The sequence below is a fragment of the Monodelphis domestica genome, chromosome 4 (assembly GCF_027887165.1).
Source record: "Monodelphis domestica isolate mMonDom1 chromosome 4, mMonDom1.pri, whole genome shotgun sequence".
Taxonomy (NCBI): Eukaryota; Metazoa; Chordata; class Mammalia; order Didelphimorphia; family Didelphidae; genus Monodelphis; species Monodelphis domestica.
This window is the reverse complement of record NC_077230.1, coordinates 291,051,221-291,067,740: the sequence shown is the minus strand read 5'-3', so window position 1 is coordinate 291,067,740 and position 16,520 is coordinate 291,051,221. Positions and strand designations below refer to the sequence as shown.

The following is a 16,520-nucleotide window of genomic DNA, read 5'->3' as shown; positions in this document are numbered from 1 at the left end:
TAAGAGTAAAGGTAAAATAAGGGGAGGATTAATTACAAGAAAAAATGACTCCAACTTTGAAGGATGTATTTTGAAGGAGTGATTAACAGGAAAGAAAAGAATCTTATATTGTGGTTTGGAAAAAGGGAAGAGAATTATAGAGGAGGGAAGGGTATAAAGAGAAGAAAAAGGATAAGACAACAGACTGAAGGGAAATGCCCAATTAATGAGTATTATATGTAAAGATACTCTGCAGTTCCTGGTCCAAATTTTCATTTTCACAAAGGAGTTAAGTCTTCCTTACTCCCTCTGGATTCCAGGGGTAACTAACTATAAGGGGTGGTGGGATTTTCTCTAATGCCATAAGCTTGAGCTCCAGTTCTGGGGAGTTCTCCCCAATGTCAATTGCCAGCTTCAATTGGTATCATTCTTATAATATTGATTGCCCCTTCGGGAAGTGCGGTGGGGGCCAAAAAGAAACACATTTGAAATAAGAAGAGTCTCACCAAGTTAAAATAAAGGACTAGAATAAATTTTATTTTTCAGATGAATTTTAAAAAGCAGGGGGATATGTATCATGGTGTCAAATAAAGCAATAGTAAAAATAGATGTGATTAAAAGAGATAAATAGAATATTACATTATTCCTCATGGTACCATAGACATTAAATTAAAAGTAACACTTAATGTAGATATATCAAATGACATTGCATCTAAATACTCAAGGGAAAAGTTAGTCAATGTAGAGAAAAAAATATTCAAACTGATATTTGGGGACTTAAGGTATATTTTGCAAAAAGACAGAACTAAGGCAGCAATTAGATGGTTCAGTTGATTGAGATCTAGGCCTAGAGACACAAGGTCCTGGGTTCACATCTGGCCTCAGATACTTACCTCCTAGCTATGTAACCCTGGACAAGTCACTTAACCCCCTTTGCTTAATCCCTATCTTTCTTCTGCCTTGGAACTAATATATAGTATTGATTCTAAGACAGAAGGTAAAGGTTTTAAAGAAAAAAGGGATAAATCTAACAAAAAGATAAATAAGAAAGAAGATAAGATCCTGAACAGATTTTTATTTTATTTATTTATTTACATTTATTTTATTCATAGAAAAGATAAATATGATGGCTCCCTGGGTAATTAATGAACATGAATAGAAAAGCAAATGCATCTTTCTCAGATGTGAACAATCCCTTTACGAAAATTGATCGTGTATTAGGGCAGGGGTCCCCAAACTACAGCCTGCAAGCCACATGCAACCCCCGAGGCCATTTATCCGGCCCCCACCGCACTTCCTGAAGGGGCACCTCTTTCATTGGTGGTCAGTGCGAGGAGCACACTATGTGGCGATGCTGCAAATCATGGTGTCACTCACCTACAGTACTATTTCTGGTGGCATGATTCTTTGCATGGAGCCTTGTTCTGAGAGAATGAGGTGCCACACAAAGGATTATGTGGCTGCACAATGGAAGATGTCCATGGTGAGTGGCGATCTAGGGGAGGGGATTCTGCACTGTATATACTGCTGCCCGGTATAGTGATGGCGGTGATGGGCCTGTGTAAGGTGTGACAGACCCAACACAGTGAGGGCTGCAGCCTCCACTATTCCAGACAGTGGTATACGGATTTGTTCATAGTTTATTTTTTTATAGTCTGGCCCTCCAACAGTCTGAGGGGCAGTGAACTGGACCCCTGTGTAAAAAGTTTGGGGACCTCTGTATTAGGGCATAAGAAATCTTATAAACAAGTTCAGAAAAACAAAAAATATTAAACATATCCCTTATTGACCAAAGTGAAATAAAAAATAATATTCAATAATATGTTTTTGAATAAAGTACTGAAATTTTATTGAATACTAAATGATTTAATACTAAAGAATTTGTGTGTCAAAGAACAAATAAATAGTAGAAATGATGGAAAATTGCATCAATGTAACAATTAGACAATCTAGCAAAACTTTTGGGCTAAAGCACTCCTAAAGGGAAAACATATCTCTAAATGATTTCATCAATAAGAAAAGAGAAAGAAGAGATCGGTGAATGGGGGTATGTAACTAAAAAAAATCTATACCACCAAAAAATCAAAGAAGAGATTAAAAATTGAATTTTTAATTAATAAATAAAACTGGGAATTGTCCTTTTTAAGGAAAAAAATGAAGAAAGTAAGTTAATCACTTTTTAGAATGATTTTTAAATTTTTGATTTTTAAAAATATTTTTCCATGTTAATGACTCATTTTCTTTCTCTCCCTACTCCCAGACCCAACAAGCAATTCCACTGGATTATACAAATGTTATCACTTGATACTTATTTCCATATTATTCATTTTTACAATAGAGCAATATTTTAAAACCAAAACCCCAAATCATATACCCATATAAACAAGTGATGAGGCATATGTTTTTATTCTGCATTTCTACTCCCACCATTTTTTTTTCTCAATGTGGATAGCGTTCTTTCTTAAAAGTCCCTTGGGATTGTCCCTGATTATTGCATTGCTACTAGTAATAAAGTCCTTTACATTGGATTGTTCCACAATGTTTCACTTTCTTTGTACAGTGTTCTCTTGGTTCTGCTCATTTCACTCTGCATCAGTTCATGGAGGTTCTTCCAGTTCATGTAAAAATCCTCCAGTTCATCGTTCCTTACAGCACAATAGTATTCCATCACCATCACATACCACAATTTGTTTAGCCGTTTTCCCAATCAAGGGACACCCCCTCATTTTTCAATTTCTTACCACCACAAAGAGTGCAACTGTGAATATTTTTGTAGAACTCTTTTTCATTATCTCTTTGGGGTACAGAACTAGTAGTGGCATTGCTGGAACAAAGGGCAGACATTCTTTTAAAGACCTTTGGGTATAATTCCAAACCAGAATGGTTGGTAATTCACAACTACACCAGTAAGGCATTAGTGTCCCAATTTTGACACCTCCCCTTAAACATTTATTTTCCTTTACTGTCATACTAGCCAATCTGATAGGTGATAAACTTGATTTCTTGTACATATGACTTACTTAGTTCCTTATAAATCTGAGAAATTAGTCTTTTGTCAGAGATTTTTTTCCAGTTTGTTTTATTTCTTTGTCTGAAAACTGTTTTTTATTCATGTCCCTTGACCATTTGTCAATTGGGGAATGGCTTGATTTCTTGTACATTTGACTTAGGTCCTTATAAATTTGAGAAATTAGACCATTGTCAGAGATTTTTTCCTAGTCTGTTGCTTCCCTTCTAATTTTAGCTACATTGGTTCTGTTAGTACAACTTTTTAATTTAATATAATTGAAATTATCCATTTTACATTTTGTAATGTTCTCTATCTCTTGCTTGATCTTAAATTCTTTCACTTCCCAAAGATGTGACAGGTATACTATTCTATGTTCATCCAATTTACCTATAATTTCTCCCTTTATATTTAAGTCATTTACCCATTTTGAATTTATCTTGGAATAGAGTGTGAGATATTGATCTAAACCTAATTTTTACCATACTGTTTTCCAATGTTCCCAGCAGTTTCTGTCAAGTAGTGGGTTCTTGCCCCAAAACTGGGATCTTTGGGTTTATTGAACACTAGCTTGCTGAGGTCATTTACCCCAAGTCTATTTCATTGATTCACCCCTCTATTTCTTAGCCAGTACCATATTGTTTTGATGATCACTGCTTTACAGTACAGTTTAGGATCTCATACTGCTAGGCCTTTATCCTTCTCATGTTCTTCATTAGTTCCCTTGATATTCTTGATCTTTTGTTCTTCCAGATGAACTTTGTTATAATTTTCTCTAATTCTATGAAAAAAGTTTTTTGGTAGTTTGATAGGTATAGTACTGAATAAGTAAATTAATTTAGGTAGGATTGTCATTTTTATTATATTAGTTTGTTCTACTCATGAGCAATTAATGCTTTTCCAATTGTTTAGATCTAGTTTTATTTGTGTGAAAAGTGTTTTGTGGTTGTGTTCGTATAATACCTAAGTTTGTCTTGGTGAATAGATTCCCAAATATTTTATATTGTCTAGAGTGATTTTAAATGAGAGTTTCTCTTTCTAACTCTTGCTGCAGAGTTTTGTTGGAAATATGTAGAAATGCTGATGATATATGTGAGTTTATTTTGTACTCATTTTCTAGGATTCTCTAAGTAGGCCATTATATCATCTGCAAGGAGTGATAGTTTAGTTTCCTTGTTGCCTACTTTAAATCCCTTTCATTTCTTTTCTTTCTCTAATTGCTATCGCTAGCATTTCTAGTAAAATATAAAATAATAGAGGTGATGATGGGCATCCTTGCTTCACTCCTGATCTTATTGGGAAGGCTTCTAAATTTATTCCCATTGCAGATGATGCTTGTTGATGTTTTTAAATAAATACTGCTTATTATTTTGAGGAAAGACCCTTCTATTCCTATACTTTCTAGTGTTTTCAATAGGAATGAGTGTTGTATTTTGTCAAAGACTTTTTCTGCATCCATTAGGATGATTTTTTAAAAAGCTGAAAACCAAATTTCCAGCATCAAAAATCAAAAAGAAGAAAAAAAGAAGAAATCCTGGTGACTTTTAGAGGCTGAACAAATCAAATTGTTTTGAAACAATTCCCACATTTTCTGATACTGACAATAGACCTAGGATGGAATGATAGAAAACATCTAGGAATTGCTAGATAGTAAGTGAATAAAGTGGCTAAATATACTTTCACCATTCAAGGTAGAATGGAAATAGAAATGGTTTTAGTCATAGAGCCTGGATTCAAACCTTCACATAGTAAACTACCATGTGAGTGACAATAATAGTTGAATAAATTTACCTTCTGGACATCAACTTTGGTATGTTCTCTTTTTGTATATTGGAAAGGTGTAAAAACCTTACGTGATCAAGTCTATAACTGATTAAACAATAGATTCTATTATGCCATATCTGGATCACTGTATTTTCAAAAAAGGATTCAAGCAGCAGCTGGATGGCTCAGTAGATAGCCAGCCCTGGAGACAAGAGTTCTTGGGTTCAAATCTGCTTGAGACATTTTCCAGCTGTGTGAACCTGGGCAAGTCTCTTAACCCAAATTACCTAGCCCTTACCACTCTTTACTTAGCATTGATAGAAGAAGGTAAGGTTTAAAAAAAAGATTCCATTTTCCTCAGGGAAAAAAAATACAAACAAACATAGAGTAAGACAGGGATGTCCATGATTACCACTATTTTTTAAAAACGTAGTACCAGAAATGCAAATGAAAGCAACAAGATAAGAAAAATAAATCAAGGAAATATGCATAGGTAAAGTAGAAACAAAATTTTCACTTTTTCCAGATGATAGGATGATGTCCATAGAGAACACTAAAAAGTCCATTAGAAATACATTGAAATAAGTAAGAACTTCAGCAGATAGCACGCTATACGTAAGACTACAAACAAACATCATTAGCTTTTCTATATAGGAAAAACAAAATCTAGCAATTATATGTCAGCAATGTGCAAGTACTGGGCTTACATAGAAAGATTAAAACATAGAAAGCAGAAGAGTTAGATAACTAAATTAAATTCTAAAACATTTAAAGAATTTAAAGAAATAAACAAAGATAAACATAGGATAAAAATAAAAGATAAGTGGAATGTTGAGTCCCACACCACCCGGAGTCTCAGAACACAGACTGACTTTTTTTTATACCCTTACCTTCCATCTTAGAATCAATACAGTTTATTGGTTCCAAGGCAGAAGAGTGGTAAGGACTAGGAATAATTGATTTGCTCAGGGTCAGACACCAGAAAGTGTCTAAGGCAAATTTGAACCCAGGACCTCCCATCTCTAAGTCTGTCTCTCAAACCACTGAGACATCTAGCTGCCTCCTACTGTGTCACTTTTGAATGGACTGTTGCTAGAGCATTCTTAAGTCCTTGCCCCTCAACTTAACTGAAAACAAGGGCATCACCTTGGGTGGCAGTGCCAATATAGTCACCAAGTTCTCATTTGGCATCGACAGTGTTTTTATTAATGTGGCATATACCCATCTGAAACCTTTACACAAGTGCAGAAATATGGGCTCTGCTTGATCTCATAAAATGCTTGAGTAATGTAGTGGAACAACTAAAAGATTCGTTGTATAAGTGTTCCATTCAGAAATTGGTGGTGGTGACTTCTGATACGGAAAAGGGCAAAATCCTCGAAAGATGGTAGTTTGATATTGAGTGTGACAAGACTGAAAAAGATGACAATGCACCAAGACAGACATAAGAGAAATATAATCCAATGATCTGTCAAATTATGGCCACAGTGACATTTCTACCATTATTAGAAGGAGCTCATACATTTGGTCTACTGATTTACACAAAAAAATCAATAAACCCTGAGAAATGAGAAGAGCTGGAGCCATGATTTATTGCCAGTTCAGCTTTGTTCCTTTACTACTGCCATCCAAAAAGTAAACAGAACGGTAAGTAGCCTTTAAAATTCCTCTCAATGCATGCAAAGCAAGGGAAGGAAAATAATATACATTTGATTCTCAAATATGATTTCTCAAGATAATTTAACAAGAATTTTATTTTATTGGTTATTTATTGGTATATTTTGTTTTATTTTATTGGTTATTTATTGGTATATTTTATTTTATTGGTTAAACTTTATTTTTTAATTATAAAGATTTTTTTGGTTAAACTTTAAATGGAAAAAACTATTTCCCATTCCCTATAAGCATATTGTAGAAGGTATAATAATTCCATATTATATTAAGAGGGGAAATATCATGAAAACAATTTTAGTGATTTAGAGATTTTAGTATTACATCCTAATTTTAATGTATTTTTAGCTAAAATAGATGAATGAAGAAGCATGGTACAATATTGCTCAGCAGACTGAGATGAGATTGAGATATGAAGAGGTAGATAGTAGATAGTAAAACATAAATAATGTTCAGCTTCTAAAAGTAGAAGGTCCTGCCTCAGTGGATACAATGCCAGCCCTGAAGTCAGGAAAACTTCATTTCAAATCCAGCCTCAGACTTGAATATAATAGCTGTGTGACCTTGGATAAGTCATAACCTGCATTTGTCTCAGTTTTCTTATCTGTAAAGTAAGCATGATCATAGCACCTACCTTTCATGGTTGCTGTAAGGATCAAATGAGAAAATAGTTGTAATATACTTAGTACAGTGCCTAGCTTACAGTAAGAGCTATAGAAACATTACCCGCCATTATTAGTATTGTTACTGTTATTCATCCTTTGAGTAAAAGTTTTTATAATGTGGTAACAAATATAAACTATGCCAAAAGAGATCTAAGTATTAGGATTCCTAGTTTTTAAATTTCAATTTTGATCCTCAGAATAGATAAAAATACATTGCTAGTAGAAATCATATCAGTTGTAACAATAACTTAGTTCTACAATTATTTCTTTAAAAACCTTCCACTTGAGAGCAGCTAGCTCAATGGATTAAGAATCAGGCCCAGAGATGGGAATCTAGCCTCAGACACTTCCAGCTGTGTGACCCTGGGCAAGTCACTTAACCCTTATTGCCTTGCCCTTGCTGCTCTTCTGCCTTAGAATCAATAGATAGTATTGATTCTAAGATGGAAGGTGAGGGTTTAAAAACAAACCAAAAAAAAAACTTTGAGTGACTTAAATGTTATTATTAGCAATGTTTATTTAAGCTTTGTTTTTTATTTGTTTGTATTTAAGCAACATTTATATAATGTCCTATTTTTCTATTCTTATTTGTCAGGACAAGACTGATTTTTTTAGATATGCGTCTTTTTATATTTGTCCTAATTAAGTCTTAAATGACTGACTATAAAGAATGAAAAAAAGTTAACACAGTATTTTTATTTGGAAAATGAGAGGCTAGAACAAAATTTACTCTGCATTTGGAGATGACTCCAAAGAAGTAAGAGTTGCTTGCTAGGAAAAATACAAGTTTACCACATAAGGAGAAATAAAGAAGAAAATTACATTATGCTGAAAATAACCATAAATAAAACATCAATATCAACAGTAAACTTATATGATCCAAGCACCATAGCATCTAAATTCAGGAAGAAAAAATTAATTAAATGTCAAAAAGTCAAAGAGACTTGGAGGGATCTATGAGAAAGAACACTATCCACAATCAGAGGAAAAACTGTGGGAGTAGAAACACAGAAGAAAAACAACTGCTTCATTACATGAGTTGAGGGGATATGATTAAGGATGTAGACTCTAAATGAAGATCCTAGTGCAAACATCAAAAACATGGAAATAGGTTCTGATCAAGGAGACATGTAACACCCAGTGGAATTGCATGTCGGCTGAGGGAAGGGTGGGGAAAGGGGAGGGAGGGAAATAATATGATTCTTGTAACCAAGGAATAATGTTCTAAATTGACTAAATAAATTAAGGGGAAAAAAGGCAAAGAGAGTAATAGAGCAGATAGACACTTTTAATATTCCTTTCTCAGAGTTGTACAATCTAACAAAAATATAAAACTGAAAAGTGGAATTGAACAAATTGATGGAGAGTTTAGATCTAGAAGATGTAGGGCACCTTCTAAACAAGCCAGTAGAGAACAAATATATTTCTCAGCATCACATAACACTTTTATAAAAATGAACTACATATTATGGCCCAGAAACATATAAAAAAGAAGAGATATGAAATGTATCATCTATAGAGCATAATGAAATAAAATGGCAATCAATCCAAGGAGCACAAACTAAAAATATTGGTCTAACATGTAAAGCCCAAGTGGAGAGGAAGGGGTGAAGGGAGGGGAAGGAAAGAACATGAATCGTGTAACCATGGAAAAATATTCTTAATTAATTAATTAAATAAACTTGATTTTAAGAAATATATTTTTAAAAACTCAATCAGTAAAACAGATTAAGGTACCCAACATACTTAAGCAAATGAATATAGTTACATGGGGTTTCATAACAGCTTTTTTGGCCAGGATGGAATGACTGTCTCAAAGGAAGCCAAGGAATTGTATTTCTTCCCAGCAGGAGAATACTCATTGTGGGTTAAGGACTGAGGGAGAGAGAAGGAGGGGAAAGTTTCTAGGGTAGCTGAAGTTTGAAAAAATATTTTTGGAGAGGCGTGTGTGTATGGGGGGAGAAGTGGAGGGAGAGAGGGAGAGACAGAAACAGAGACAGACAAACAGAGACAGAGGGGAAGAGGTGGGATGGAGAGAAGGAAGGAGAGGGAGAGAAAGGAGAGGGAGATAAGAGAGAGACAGATAGACAGACACAGACAGAGGGAGGGTGGAGGGTGAGAAGGAGAGGGAGAGAGAGAGGGAGATGAGAGAGAGACAGAGAGACACATAGAGAGAGACAGATAGACAGACAGAGACAGGGGGGAGGGAGGGAAGGAGAGGGAGAGACACAGAGAGAAGCAGACAGACAGACAGACAGACAGATAGACAGACAGACAGAGAGAGTAATGACAGAGGCAGTGATAGAGACCTAGTTATTGGTAACAGCAAATGGCTGACTGGAGCCTTTGTCTTTCACTGGTGCAAAGTTCAGATTATTAAAACAATACAGAGAACAATGATAAAGCAATTCCACTCTCCTTTTCGCCATTCTTTTTTATTGCCCCTAGCAATGGACTCCAAGGTTAATTATTGAGGGTTGCTTTGCTATCTAAACATTTTGCTTACAGGTTATTTACATTTTTAACAGTGGTTTGCTATATTTAAGATAAGATAATTTTGAGACATCCTGAGTTTATCTTTTTTGTTATAGAGTGTGATAGAGAGAAGGGAACCTGCAGATATTTGATTACACCAAGTTCCACTGGCTGTGGGAAGTGTCCTGACTTGGCAATCAACTGGCTGCCTAGAGGCCTGAAGCAATTTATCAATTATATTTTCAATTTGTATTTCTAATGTTTTTGTTTTTCTTAAACTTTACAGAGAAAAGAAGCTTCATGGAACTTGGACCTTTGCCTTAAATCCTCGTGAGCTAATCTTGTCTCTAAACAGACGGGTCACTTTGCATGCACCAGTAGTCTCTGGGAGTTTTTCTCCACCTAGTAGAGAAAGGCTGAGGTTCTGCTCAACTAGACCTTTTGAAACCATTCCAGCCATTATATTCGGAGCTGTCCAATGAGGCCAGTCCCTTTAAGTATGTGCAGAGTACTGATGATGCCATTCTCCACATGGAAGAGGCTTGGGAAAGCCATAGAGGAAGTGCTTTGGCAAGACTTTGGAGCATAGTAGATAGACATTCACAGGCTAGAGTGCTGGGACTAGAGTCATGAAGACTCAATTTCATGAATTCAAATCTGTCATAAGACACTTAGTAGCTATGTGACCCTGGGCAAGTCACTTTACCCTGTTTGCCTCAGTTTCCTGATCTGAAAAATGAGCTAGAAGAGGAATGGAAAACACTTTTAGAATCTTTGCCAAGAAAACCTCAAACTGGAAAGAAAAACAAATGAAGAAAATGAAGAAAAATGACAACAACAAGGACCTTGAACTAGAACTAGGGGGTAGGAGGGGATTTAAGAGTCCTTAACATCAGATTTTTTTTATTTCTTTCTGCTGACTTCCTTCTGCTAGAGTTTGATAAACACAAAGATAATGACTACTATGGAACTAACTCACTATTTGACAAAAACTACTGGGAAGGACATGTAAAAGAATGCTATCCACATTGAGAGAAAGAACTGTGGGAGTAGAAATGCAAAAGCAAAACATATGACATCACTTATCACATGTATATACGGATATGTGATCTGGGGTTTAGACTCTTAAAAAGGTTGCTTTATAGCAAAAATGAATAATATGGAAATAGGTATCAAGAGACAACATTTGTACAACCCAGTGGAATTACTTGTTGGCTCTGGAAATGGGGAGGTAAAGAAAATGAATCATATAAACATGGAGAAATATTCTAAAAAATAAGGAAATAAAATTTTAAAAAGATAAGAAAAGAAGCAAATAAAGGGAAAAAAACTACTGGGAAAACTCAAAAGCAGTCTGGCAGAAATTAAATTTTGATCAAGAGCTCATATGGATACATGTCCCAGATATATTTTTCACACCTATATATAAAAGAAGAGATCTTGACCAGACAAGAGACAGAGAAGAATATTAAAAGATAAAATGGACAATTTTGATGACATAAAATTGAAAGTTTTTGCACAAACAAAATCAATGCAGCTAAAATTCTAACAGATATGGTGAACTGGAAAAGATCTCACCAAATTTCTCTGATAACAGTCTAATATCCAAAAGGAACTGTGAACTGGACCAAGCATTCTGGAAAGTAATTTGAACTTGTGTCCAAAAAGTTGTTAAACTGTGCATACCCTTTAACCCAGTGGACCTATGTCACCCAGACAATATATGTCAGAGATAGTCTTGAACTGAGTTCTTCATGAACTAAAGCCACCCTCATATCACTACATTATACTGCCTCTCTTCCACAGCATCATAAATGGAGAAGACACACACACACACACAAAGTGAATATCATGTAATTATAATGACCAAATTTGGATCTGGAAAAGAATTGAGAAAATGTACCTCTCTCCCTTTATTGCAGAGGTGTATGTCTATGGACATGGAATACTGCATCTATTTTCAGACAGGGTTGATCTGGTTTTGCTGACTTTTTTCTCTTTCTTTTTTAATCTTTGTTTTAAAGGAAGGCTTGCTCACTACTTTGGCTATAGCCTAAAGAGATCCAAGAAATAGAAAAAGGATTCATATGTACAAAAATATTGATAGCAGCTCTTTTTTGTTGTAGCAAAAAACTGAAAACAAAAAAGGTCCCCATCCATTGGGGAATGGCTAAGAGAAAAGGAGAAAGGGAGAGAGGGAAAGAAGAAGGAAGGAAGGAAGGAAGGAAGGAAGGAAGGAAGGAAGGAAGGAAGGAAGGAAGGAAGGAAGGAAGGAAGGAAGGAAGGAAGGAAGGAAGGAAGGAAGGAAGGAAGGAAGGAAGGAAAGGAGGGAGAGAGGGAGGGAGGGAGGGAGGGAGGCAGGGAGGGAGGAAAGAAGAAAAAGGGAAAGGAATTCTAAAGTCTTTGATGTTCTTACATCATTTTTTTCTTTTAAAAATATCTTTTGTATTTATATCACATTAATTTCAAAAAACATATCCTCTCCCCATTGAATAAGCTTATGTTATTAAAAAAAGATTTTTAATAAAAGAGAAGAAAAGTTCAGCAAAACCAGATCAACCCTGTTTCACAATGTATGCAATTTCCCATGCCAGCAGTCACACACCTTTGCAATAAAGAGAGGTACATTTTCTCAGTTCTTTTCTAGATCCAAATTTGGTCATTATAATTACAGCGTTTAGTTTTGGTTTTGTGTTCTCTCCATTTATGATGTTATAGAAAAGAGGCAATATAGTATAGTGAAATTAGGAGGTGGCTTCAGGTCATGAAGAATTCAGTTCAAGGTTACCTCTGATATATATGGGATGGGTGACCCTGGAAAAATCACTTAACTTCTCAATACCCCACATAACTTTAATCTAGAGGTTGCAAAGTAGGTGGCAATAAGCATTGGTAGAAAAGGGTTTCCTAGGGGGCAGCTGGGTGATTCAGTGGATTGAGAGCCAGGCCTAGAGATGGGAGGTCCTAGGTTCAAATCTGGCCTCAGACACTTCCCAGCTGTGTGACCCTGGGCAAGTCACTTGACCCCATTGCCTAGCCTTTACCATTCTTCTGCTTTGGAGCCAATACACAGTATTAACTCCAAGATGGAAGGTAAGGGTTTAAAAAAAAAAGAAAGAAAGAAAAGGGTTTCCTCACCTAGAAGAGAGTTCCTTTAACCAATGAAATCCAAGTCTGATTCTCAAACAAACAAATAAGTAAACACATAATTTCCCCAACTTTTACTTATTTTATTCTGTATCATTCATGTACATCTTTCTCTACTCCTTTGAATGTTTCATATTTATTATTTCTTATGACATAATATTCCATTCTAATATTATATTTATGTACCATAATTTGTTTACTCTCCCCTCAGTGGGCACTTATTTCATTTCCAATTTTTTGCTACTATAAAAAGTGGTGCAATTAGTATTTTGTCATAGTTGGATATTTTTGTCTTTGACTTCCTTAGGATATATACCTAGGAGTGAGATGATCTCAATCATATCTGAATCTGGGCATGGGCATTTTAGTCACTTTTTCTAAAGCATAATTTCATATTGTCTTCTGGACAGTTGGACCAAACTCCACCAAAAGTATGTAAGTAGGTAGGGATTATAACAGATTTCATATTCTCATAAAGAACAAAAGAAATTCTTTCTGCTATTGCCAGAGAGGTGAAGAATAAGATAGATGCTTTTGAGACAAGGTCAACAAAGTAATTTGTAATGCTTGATTATGCATATTTGTTATAAGAATTCTTTTCTTTTTTCATTCATGAGAGGAAATGTTGAGTAGAGAAAGTAGATTTTTGTTCATTAAAAAGATTAAAGGGTGGCAGCTGGGTAGCTCAGTGGATTGAGAGCCAGGCCTAGAGATGGGAGGTCCTAGGTTCAAATCTGGCCTCAGGCACATCCTAGCTGTGTGACCCTGGGCAAGTCACTTAAGCCTCATTGCCTTTAAAAAAAAAAGATTAAATGTATGTTTAAAGAGAATTTAAAAGAAAAAAACGTTAAGTTCTGGTATGAAGACAATGTAAGATACACAGTTTAGATTAGTCTTCCAAAGACTATGTCTACCTACCTCCAAAGCATCATGTTGAAAGGGTCAACCAAACCTCTAAAGAGGTCCCTTAAATTTGCTTGTTTCTTAAACCTAACACAAAACTCAAGAAATAGCTGAAATGAGTTTAATGTGGAGCAAAAAGGGTTGATTTAGAGTCACAGCACCTGGGTGGCTCCACCATTTGCTAATTGTATGACTAGACATGTTATATTAATTCTGGACCTCAGGGGCCCATAGATTTAGAGCTGGATCTTAGAGGTCATTCAGTCCATTCCTCAGTGTAACAAATGAAGAACCTGAAGCCCAAGAAGTTTAAGTGATTTCTCTTAGGCAATATAGAGAATAAGATACACATTTGAACTCAGGTTCTCCAATCACCATCAGGCTTCTGATCTGTTAAAAAAAATGGTATAAGCTAATTCTAGTTCTAAATCTGTGGGGGAAATGAATATATCATACCTCTCATGATTCCTCCTCACCCAGACTCTTTCAACTGAGAACCTTAACTCATATTTTATAGAAAAAAAATTTGCTGTTCCCCATGAGCTCCCTCTTCTTCATTCTTCCTCATCTTCTGTCATCTAGGTACCTTCTGCCATTTCCTCCTCTTTCACCCCTGTTTCACATGATAAAATGACTTTACTACTTATCCAGGTTAACCCTCCACTTGTTCAAGTGATCTCATCCCATTTTATCTCCTCCAGCAGATTGCCCCCTTTATCATCCCGACTCATTTTTTTTTTCCTTAACCTCACCTTCTGTCTTGGAACCAGTACTGTGTATTAGTTCTAAGGCAGAAGAGCAGTAAGGGCTGGGCAGTGAGGCTTAAGTGACTTGCCCAGGGTCACACACCTAGGAAGTGTCCCAAGCCATAGTTAAACCCAGGACCTCTCACTTCTAGCTCAATCCACTGCCCCCTCTCCTTAATTTCAATCTGAACCTCTCTAATGGCTCATTTCCTCCTACCTACAAATGTGTCCATGTCTCCTCTATCCTCAAAAAGCCCCTCCCTGGACTCTCATTCCTGATATTTCTTGTCCTATATCTCTGACCCTTTGAAGCTAAAATTCTCAGAAAGAACATCGATGATAGCTGCCTCTGCTTTTGCTCCCCTTCTTAACCTCTTAAAATTTGACTTCTGACCTTCTTCTTTCACATAAACTGCTCTTTCCAAAATATTAATGACCTCTTGAAGTTGCCTGATCCAATGGCCTTTTCTCCATCTTCGTTTCTTCCCAACTTCTCTGCATCCATTGACAGTGTTGATCAGTCTCTCCTCCATGATACTCTTTTCTTTAGATTTTGGGGACACTACTGTCTCCTGGTTCTCCTCCTACCTTTCTCTTTGGGTTTTTTCCTGTCACTTTTGATGAATCTTCTTCCAAATTATGCTCTATAAGGGTAGATGGTCCTCTGTTCTGGGCTACTTTCCTTGGTGATCTCTTCAACTCCCATGGATTTAATTACCAACTCTCTGCTGATGACTCTCAAATCTACCTTTCCTGCCTCAGTCTTTTTACTGACCTCCAATCTCTCATCCCCAACTGCCTTTCAAACTGGATGCCCAGTAAATGTCTTAAACTCAACATGTCCAAAATTAGAATCCATTATCTTTCTCTTTAAATCTTCTCTGCCTCCTACCTTCTGTATTACCATAGAGAGCATCATTTTCTCAATCTCTGGTACTTACAATTCCAGGAGACATCATGGATTCCTCCCTATGTCTCACTCCACTACATCCAACCTCCTGTTAAGCCCTGCTGATTTCACCTTTCAATATCTCATGAATATGCCCCCTTCTCTCTTCTAATGCTGACACCAGTCTAGTGCAGGCTCTCATCACCTTGCCTGTTGGTGGTTCCACCTGCTCCAAGTCCCTGTCCCCACTCTAAGTCATTCTCCATTCAATTATTAAATAGATTCTCCCTAAAACTCAGGTCTGATCATATATCCCACCCCACCCTCCACCAGCCCCTACTTGCAGCTCCTTAATATCTTCAGAAACAAATACACAATGATCTGTTTGGCATTCTAAGCCCTTTGTAACCTAGATCTCTCTTACCTTTCCAATTTTCTTATACCGTACTCCCTGCCTCTTATACTTCAACATCTATATCATTGGCATCCTGACTGTTCCATAAACAAAACACTCCAACTCTCTGCTCTAGGTATTTTTTTCTCACTATCTTCCATGCCTGAAATGTTTTCCCACTTCTCCAACTATTTATCTCCTTGACTTCCTTTAAATTCCAACTACAATGCCACCTTCCATTGGTGTCTTCCCTCACCCTTTTTAATCCCAATATTCGTCCTCTGTTAATTATTTCCTATTTATCCTATACATAGCTGAATTTGTTTTCAGGTTGTCTCCCCTGTTAGATGGTAAACTCCTTGAGATTAGGGATTGTCTTTTGCTTCTTTTTGCATCCCCAGTGCCTGGCACATAGTAGGCACTTAACAATTTTTGATTGATTGATTGATTGATACTAAACATCTCAAGTCAGTCAAGAATTTGAAGAGAATCTTGAAGTTAAGTATTTCCCAAGCGGATGAAAGGATCATATTTCTTCAATATTTTGTTCCCTTGGATCTTATTGTAGAACAAGTTTGTGGAAAATGATTTCATTGCGTACTGCAGTCAAACATTGGCAGGAGAATTTGTTAGCTGGGCCTCTCTCTTACTGACTTTTGTTCCTCTGTCCATCCATTTGGCATTTGAGATAGTGCATGGGAGATAGGGAAGCCATTTCCTGGAAATGAAAGAGCAAATTCCTCTGAACATTCCATATGCGGTGAGGAATTGCTTCTCGGAGGGAAGGAATTGAAATCATTTGACCATCTCTCTTCACCCTCAAGCTCGATTTCCTGACATTCTAAGAGTTTTTCAGTGACACATTCCTTTGGGTGTGTGA

The 16,520-nt window shown here is 36.2% G+C and overlaps 1 pseudogene; it reads left to right on the top strand.

Moving 5' to 3' along the window:
- The first annotated feature begins 1,521 nt into the window (after positions 1 to 1,521).
- The window catches only part of LOC100619618 (mitotic spindle assembly checkpoint protein MAD2A-like), a 76,674-nt pseudogene continuing 61,675 nt past the window's right edge, over positions 1,522 to 16,520 (top strand).